Source organism: Solanum stenotomum, chromosome 5 (genome assembly GCF_019186545.1).
Source record: "Solanum stenotomum isolate F172 chromosome 5, ASM1918654v1, whole genome shotgun sequence".
In the NCBI taxonomy this organism is placed as follows: domain Eukaryota; kingdom Viridiplantae; phylum Streptophyta; class Magnoliopsida; order Solanales; family Solanaceae; genus Solanum; species Solanum stenotomum.
This window is the reverse complement of record NC_064286.1, coordinates 45,942,331-45,951,482: the sequence shown is the minus strand read 5'-3', so window position 1 is coordinate 45,951,482 and position 9,152 is coordinate 45,942,331. Positions and strand designations below refer to the sequence as shown.

The 9,152-nt window shown below is 33.0% G+C and overlaps 1 pseudogene; it reads left to right on the top strand.

Moving 5' to 3' along the window:
- Window positions 1-5,303: 5,303 nt before the first annotated feature.
- LOC125864504 (pectinesterase-like) lies at window positions 5,304-6,507 on the top strand (annotated as a pseudogene).
- The last annotated feature ends 2,645 nt before the right edge of the window (window positions 6,508-9,152 follow it).

The window sequence follows — 9,152 nt, the reverse complement described above, 5'->3', positions numbered from 1 at the left end:
AAGGGAAGGATCAAGTTTCTTAGGGTTTCAAGCTTGTTTCGAAGTAGGTGATAGTTGTGATTCTATGATTGTGTGATGTATGTTTGTTCTTGCTTCATTATGATACCTGTATATGTATGAATGTTGCAATGTTGATCACACTTGTTGTAAATGAGATAGATGAATTATCATTGCTATGAAATCATGACTTAAATTTATGATCTTGATGATATACATGTGATTGTGATTGTGGTGAGTGAATGGGATCGGTTGCCACGTTCAGGCTTAAAATGGGATCGGTTGCCACGCTCCAGCATAAATATGGGATCGGTTGCCACGTTCTGGCATGCTAACTGTTTGGATTTGGGTTCCATGAGAGGACTAATGATTTGACATATAAATGTGAAGTTGTTCGTTGCTCGTTGTTCGTTGTTCTATGTTCGTTGTTCGTTGTTCGTTGTTCGTTGTTCGTTGTTCGTTGTTCGTTGTTCGTTGTTCGTTGTTCGTTGTTCGTTGTTCGTTGTTTGTTGTTCCTTGTTTGTTGTTCGTTGTTCGTGAATATTGATAATATTTTATATGTTGATATATATGCATGTGATTATTATGTTGTTTGACTTGCTTATGTTGCACTAGTGGGATAGCCGCGTGATCCTACCAGTACACTGTGGTTTTGTACTGATTCTGCAGTTGCTCTTATTTTTGTTGAGTACAGGGCATCTTCAAGCGGCTACTGACAGACCTCGCTTAGGAGATCAGTGATCGTTGCTTCGAATTCAAGGGTGAGCCAATTCTTTCGGGTTGTCATGGGAATCTCTTTCGTTTATGTCCACCATTTACAGACTTAGACAGTTGTTTTAGTTAGTTGATTAGTTCATTAGTTGGGGGTTGTATCCCTTCTTGTTTAGACTTATTGAACTTTAGATGTTTTGGTACATTGACTTTCAGGTTCTAAGTTATTTCTTCCACATTGTTAGTTGTTAGATCTTTTGTTGAAGTTTATGGGAACTTCAATTTTAGCTATATTTCTGCTTTCATACACTTAAATGTCTTAGTTTTTAGATTAGTTGATTGGTTTGGGTTGTAGTAGTGGTTCTCCCACAAGAGTGTTAGTGTGGGTGTCAATCACGATGGTCTGGGTCGTGACAGAAGGACTAGTAAAAATGACATTTTTCAAATATTAATTTACAATATTATTAATTAGATATATTTTGTCTTAAATTTCAACATGATCATAGATTAAATTATTTCAACCAGTACAATCTATGATGTTTTTTTACTTAAGTAACATAATTAAGTTTTCTAACAGAAAAATTGCAAAACTTTCACCCTAGTAACACAACCGATTCCGATTATCGATTGAGGTTTGTGCTCTGCCGATTCCAGATCTTCAAGGTGAACTGACATGTCACGACCTACAAGTCTTGGGTTGGTTCAATTTAACCTACTACCGGATCCAATTCGATCTTGAAACGACTCAGACTAATTGACACTTTTAGATTAATTTAGGATCGTGCATAAAGAGCTTGTAGGTGATGAATCAACATGAAAGTCACGTATCTTATTTTTATACCTTGTTTTATGGGTGGAGATCCAAAAAGAGAATAAAAGAAATTACATTATATATGTAGGGTTATAATTTTATTTTATGTATATATTAAATATTGAATCTTATTGACACAGAAAGAAGATCAAATATGTAATAACTATAGTAGCTTTGTGGCATCTTTCATAAAAAAAAATGGACTCTTTTCATTGTGTTCAACTTCTTCTTTACGTATCTAAGTTCGAGTGAAATTACTATATGTTTTTAAAGCTATTTCATTCAATATCATCAGCTCATTTCATTCAACTCCTCCGATATTGATTTTAAAGCTAGGATAGCAAAATTGTAAAGGATTTTCAAATTCTCTCAAAATTTATTTTGAAATGATTTGAGACTTGATATAAATCCAATGTGTAAATTCATAAAACTCACGAGCTCTCTAAGAAATGGTCCAAATGCTACAAAAACCAAGAAAATGAAAATGACATTTAGGGAAGGAGCAGTAAAAATGACATTTTTCAAATTTTAATTTCCAATATTATTAATTAGATATATTTTGTCTTAAATTTCAACATGATCATAGATTAAATTATTTCAACCAGTACGATCTATGATGTTTGTTTTACTAAAGTAACATAATTAAGTTTTCTAACAGAAAAATTGCAAAACTTTCACCTTAGAAACACAAAAATTACTACTACTGAAAAATTCATCTTTCAATCGATCAGTGATATACAATGTCATAATTACGTGGTCATCGATCTATTTAAAGTTGAAATAACTATAGTTAAATCACTACACTAACTATTTCTCAAAAATATTATGTACAATATCAGAAATTAAGATATAAAATTGTCAATTTTATGATTTAGTATACTATGAATAAAACACCTAAAGATCATCATCTCAATGATAATATTTTGACAATTAAGGACCATCACCCTTATCTCATATTTTTTATTGTTTTAGTAAATAACACCTCAGATAGTTGTATGACTTGTATTTTACTAGGATTAAAGAAAATATTTAAACACAACCTCTATATTTGTATGACGGAATTGATGCAGTTGGTGGTGTTGGTGGTGATCCTAGTCATGCTAAACTAGTAGTAGTATAAGTAGCTAAGATAGAAAAAGGGCAATTAAAAGGAGGGGGAGGGGGAGAGAGGGGAGGAGGATATGATATGGAGGGATATATATTTACTATTATTTTCCTGTTATCTTTGATTTTATTATTGTTGTTGTTTAATTTGCTTTGATCATCATACTATTTATTATTGCTACTACAATTTTCTCCATTTTATTCTATATGGCATTCCACTTTATTATTATTTTCATTTTTAAAAGTGATTTTGTTATTCTCAACTTGAGTCAAAGGTCTATTCAAAACAGTCTTCTTACTTTCATATTATCCGAATCAACTCCTTAGATGATCAAAATTGCTCAAATGATACCTAAAGAATTAATTACACCTAGTAGTACAGAAGAAAAGAGACCATTTTATCAGTTTTCTCCGCAATTTTGGTAATTTAATTTTCATGTGACCAATAGTTTTCTTTAACCAATTTTGACATATTACTTTCATGTGACCAATAATAGTTTTCTTCATGGCTAGAAACAAATGCATATTAGGCAATTTTATATAGATATCAATGTCATTAGTGTTTTATTTAGTATTTGGGATTGAGAGTTATTTAGAAACTTCACTAGCAATAGGGTCAAATGAGGTAATTGAAAGCAATAAGTAACAAATTAATTAAATCTTTGTTGCTATTATTGACCAAAGTTCAATTTGAGCTTTCAAATCCTAATTAGCAATGTTATACTAATTAATTAGAATTTTCCTCTGAAATATGACTATAAAAGTTAAAACTATATAATATAATAAAATGTTATCCACTTACTATTCTAAGTTTACCTATTATTATTATTAGATAGATAAGAGAAAACGTTGATTAATGTGAAACAAGCTTCGTAGGAATGAACTAGTAATAGAATTGCGCAATTAACTATAGCACCAATATTTCATACATAAAACTGTAGATAAATGTAGAGTATATATTATTACCTTAAGTTTAAATTTTATGCAAAATCAATGTAGTGTATCTATATGCCAGTTTAAATCTAAATTTACACTTATTTTTTAGCGAAAATACTATTTATAAGAATCCCCCCCCCCCCCGGCCCCAAATTAATAATTGTTATTCATGTATGGAGCAACGTCATCAAATTACCGTTCACTCAGGTCTTAATCGTGTCTAAATATTATTTCTTAGTAAGAACTTATATATTCCTTTTGTCATTTTCACTTGGAAATCATGATTTTTTTCACCAACTTTTGTATCAAAGTTGTGTCACATGATTATGACTATCAACAATATAACATACCCCTTTTAAGGTATGATGATAATAATTCACCTATATATAGGAAAATAAATTTGAAGGGTTCATGCTAGACTTTTACTAATATATATGTATTCTTATTCTTTAGCAAAACCCTATTTATTGGGGAACATCTAGTGAGTCACTCCAACTGGTACTTTGCTTGGACATTTACTCTTCAATAAATCTATTTTTTGCGTTATCCAACAAGTCAATTCTCAGAGGGTGCAAAATTTGAAATTAATGTGCAGGTAAAAAGTATTTTTTTTACTATTAATATAAAGAGTGATACTGTAAAAAGATGAAAAGTTATGTAGTAAATTAACAAATCGTATAGACATGAGGGGTTAAAAAAGCAACGAGTTCAATTATAAATATAGGGTGAAATGAAAGCCACATTATTACAAGTTTAATGGCGACACAAATATTAAAACATTACCATCTTTTTACTTCTTTTATGACTCGAACCCACAACTCTAAGATTGTAGGGTGCCTAACATCTAAGAAACCCGTCTGAGAAAGGAGAAAGATAACGGAATTGTACTAAATTATTTTTTAGACTTATTTATTGTGATCAGCTACTTAAAGGTTAATATGACTTATAGGCAAAGATCCACCAATAAAATGTCCAATCCTGATTTCGTTTTATAGTTACTTTGGCACATCGAGCGGTCCTCATTAGTAACAGAGACAAAAAAATTTTTATTAAGGATTCAAAATATAGAAATTTAAATACGAAACGATTACAAGATGATAAATCGGAGGCGAAAACAAAAGGAAAGACTAATCTTAACCTGCTTTACTGTACGCTTTGTTGTCATTTATAACATGTAATTCCTTCCCATTTTTCCCTACTCCATCTAGCTTTTTAAAAATTTCTTGTGTATTTTAGGTAAAGATTAACTTTGAAAAAAAATAAAAAATAATATCTTCTTGATATCTTAAAAAAGTCACTTATTTTGGAGGGTATTACAAAAGCTAGCTAAAATATCATTCAAAAAGAAATGAAGAAAGTACAAGCTATTATCTTCACAAAATGAAAATTTCATAAAAGTCACAAGTTTGATTCCCTCTAAATAAGAAAAGATAATAAGAAGAAAGCAATACCATAACTAAGCTAAGAATTAAAATGTTACTACAATTACATATTACCTAGGTAAGTAATTGTACAAATGGTAGAAAAATTCAATTCAATGAAGATGACATTAAGTTGTCCAATAAAGGAGCCTTTAAAAATGACATTTTACAAATGTATGCAAGAATTTAAACGTGCAAGAAAGAGTAAAAATTTACTACAATATAAAGGAGGGGGATTGTTAAGCTTGGACAATACTACAATATTAAGAAAGAGAAACTCTTCCACTACCAAGAAGAATTGTTGCTTGTTCATCAACTTTGCAATGGTCATCACGGATAGTTTTTACGGTATTTTTCTTCCATATTTCTAAACTGTAGCTGTAATTTTTGTCTATAAACTCATCAGATTTTTAAAATTTTTTAATGTAGGGAATATAATGATGTTGTTTGTCGCTGCAACTATAGTTGTACGTGTTCAAAGCCAACTGATAACAGAAACTCCTTATAACGCGGTTGTTTCTAAAAATGGGACCGGAAATTTTAACACAATTGCTGGAGCAATATTGGCGGCCCCTGATCAAAGTGTCAAGCCATTCTTCATAAAAATTAAGAAAGGAACGTATCAGGAATATATTAGAGTTGATAAAAAGAAGATTAATATATTCATGATCGGAGAAGGGATGGATACTACGATAATAACAGGTAATAGAAGTTTTGTCGAGGGCAACAAAACCTATGATACTGCAACCGTTGGTAAGTCCCTCTCTCTATATATACATGAATTTTATTAATTTTGATGAATTATAATTTTTTCTTCTTATTTAATTTGTAGGGGTTCTTGGCGATGGCTTCACAGCCCAAGACTTAACTTTTAGAAATAATGCCGGACCTATAAAGCATCAGGCAGTGGCGTTAAGAGTTGAAGCGGATTTGGCGTTCTTTTATAAATGTCGATTCGACGGGTATCAAGACACTTTGTATGTGAAAAAGAAACGTCAATTCTATCGAGATTGTGAAATATATGGCACGATAGATTTCATTTGCGGTGATGCGACAACCTTGTTCCAAAATTGTGTGATTGAAGCACGTACTCCAATGCCGAGGCAATATAACACAATCACAGCACAGAAGAGAGATTTTGAGCCCTTTGAATCTGGAATAGTGCTTCAAAATTGCACTATAAAGGCTACCAGCGATTTGGAGAAATTGGACAACGTCACGACATATTTAGGTCGTCCATGGGGTATATTTTCTAGGACTGTGATAATGGAAAGCTATATTGATACGTTGGTAAATCCTAGAGGATGGGTTGAGTGGATTGAATCGGCAAATAAATCCGTTATTAGCCTCCGGCCATAGTATTTGGAGTACAAGAATAGAGGACCGGGTGATGTTACAAAAGGACGTGTGACATGGGCATCCGTCACTACAGATCCGAATATTGCATCAAACTTTACGGTTAGGCACTTTATAAAAGGTGACGAGTGGATTCCCGTAAACATTCCACGTTACTTAGATTTCTCTTGAACAACGTTAAGTTGTACTGTATTCCTACTAGTTATTTGATTGCAAAAGTAGTACTACTATGTACCTATCTTGTGTTTTTGTCGAAATGAGTTGATTATCTAACTTTAAATTTCGTCTTCAAGTAATTTACTGTTGCCATTGTCCATCTAATTATCAACTGACCATTAAGTCATGAAAAAAAATATATTGTTACAGAAACTTATTGTGTCGAAATGTGCTGGACACCAAAATGATTGTCACATGTACAGTTCATTATAGCAGAAATTTATCAGTCAAATCAATAGAGTCACGGGCTTAAACATCCAACACGCTTAAAAAGGCAAATAAGTAAGGCTTAAATGCAAGTAGAAACTTTCGTTATTTTATAAGCAAATAAAAGAATGGGCCGGGTATGGGGCGTGGATTTGGGCCGATTATTTTGCTGATGGTTTTATAATGAATGGATTAGAAAGAAGAATTCAAGGAACCTGGTTCTTTGAAACTTGAATTAATTTGAAATTGGGGAATAAAATGCTTATAGTTAATTTTCAAACAATACATATTACTCCTTCTGTTTCAATATACGTGGTAAAAATGGAAGAAAATCAACCAAATTTCTTATATGATTTTTATTATATTTTTAAAATTATCTTAAGTTATTACATCATGAATTTACACACTTTTTATATAATTTTCAAATATATAACAAATTAAAAGAAAAACAAGATAAAAAAAAAATTAAAACGAAGAAAGTATTAGGCATATGCCATGATAATCCAAGATGAGAGTCAACAAGTAACTGCAGCTAACATAGCTTCTAAAATAGCTGAAAAAATGGAATCCTTAGCACTACAAGCAAGTAATCTGAATCTACAAGGTAGAGGTTTCAAGGGTAGACAATGTGACTACTGCAAGAAGAAAGGTCACACGAGGGACAATTGCTATAAGCTAATTGGCTATCCACCTAGGAAACCATACGGAGGAGGAAATGAAAACTCAGAGGGCTGGAGAAGGAATGCAGGCAACTCTGATAGCTGGAGAAGGGAACAGTCATCGGGACCAGCTGTGAATTGTGCTGATGGTGCATCTTCGTCCAAAGATACTGGAAAAGGTTATCTTGAAAGACAAGGACAATTCTATAGTCCTTTCTCTGATGAACAATGCAGGCAAATTCTAGGGCTGCTGAACAAGGAAACAGGTGGACATCATGCTAATATGACAGGTATTATTACTTGTTTGATGTCTATGTCTCATTGTTCAAAAGATGAGTGGATTGTTGATTCTGGAGCTACACACCACTTTACTGCTAATAAGAAGTTCTTACAAGATAGCATTGACATAGATGTTTCTAAGAAAGAACAAGTGCATTTGCCTACAGGTGAGAAGGCTGAGATCACTCACACAGGGAATGCTAGCCTGTTTGGACAGAACTCAGTGCAGGGTGTGTTATATGTCCCTGAATTTAGATACAACCTTTTATCAGTATCCAAAGTGACTAAAGAGCTATCTTGCCTTGTCACTTTCTTTCCTGATTTTTGTGTATTTCAGGATCTCTACAGTGGCAAGGTGAAGGGGATTGGTAGAGAGCAAGGTGGCTTATATTTGATTGTTGCAGACACTAATAAGATCTTGATAAATAATGAACTAAAGACTGCACACTTGTCTAGTAAGGATGAAGATTATGATCTTTGGCACAAGAGGGTAGGTCATCCTTCATCCACAGTTATGCAGAAGATTCCAGAATTATATAAGTGTACTAGCACAATAACTGACAATACTTGTCACATATGTCCATTAGCTAAACAAGTTAGATTACAGTTTCCAATTAGTACTTCTAGAGCTGATTTCCCTTTCAAACTTGTACACATGGATCTTTGGGGGCCTTATAAGGTGCCAACTTATGATAAGAAATATTACTTTCTCACTATTGTGGATGATTATTCCAGATTTACTTGGGTTTATTTGTTGCAATTAAAATCTGAGGTAATTGTTGTGCTTAAACAGTTCCTATATATGATTCAAAATCAGTTTGGAATGATGGTCAAAGTATTGAGGTCTGATAATGGGAGTGAGTTTTTTAATTCCAAGTGCAATGACCTTTTGACATCCTTGGGAATCCAACATCAAAGTAGCTGTCCACATACTCCACAGCAGAATGGTACTGTGGAAAGAACACATAGACAAATCTTAAATATAGCCAGAGCTTTAAGATTTCAGGCCATGATCCCTCTCAGATATTGGGGAATGTGCATTAAAGCTGCTGTTTACTTGATGAATAGGTTACCTTCTGTTGCAATAGGAGCAAGCACACCATATGAATTACTCAATCACAAGAAGCCCTCACTCACTCATTTGAGAGTGATAGGTTGCTTATGTTATGCCACTAACTTGCAAAAATGAGACAAGTTTGAACCAAGAGCAAAGGTTGCTATACTTCTTGGTTTTTCAGAAGTTCAGAAAGGTTATGTTCTTCTTGACAGAGTTTCAGGGTCCATATTTGTTAGTAGGGATGTCATCTTTAAGGAAACAATATTTCCTTTTCATTCTCCTTTTTCACTATCTACATTGCCTCCTAGCTTTGGTACAGATATGCCTATCTCTGCAGACCAAGATGACTGCACAGTGGCTTCTTCACCCTCAGAGTCCAGACTTGAGGTGTCTTCAGA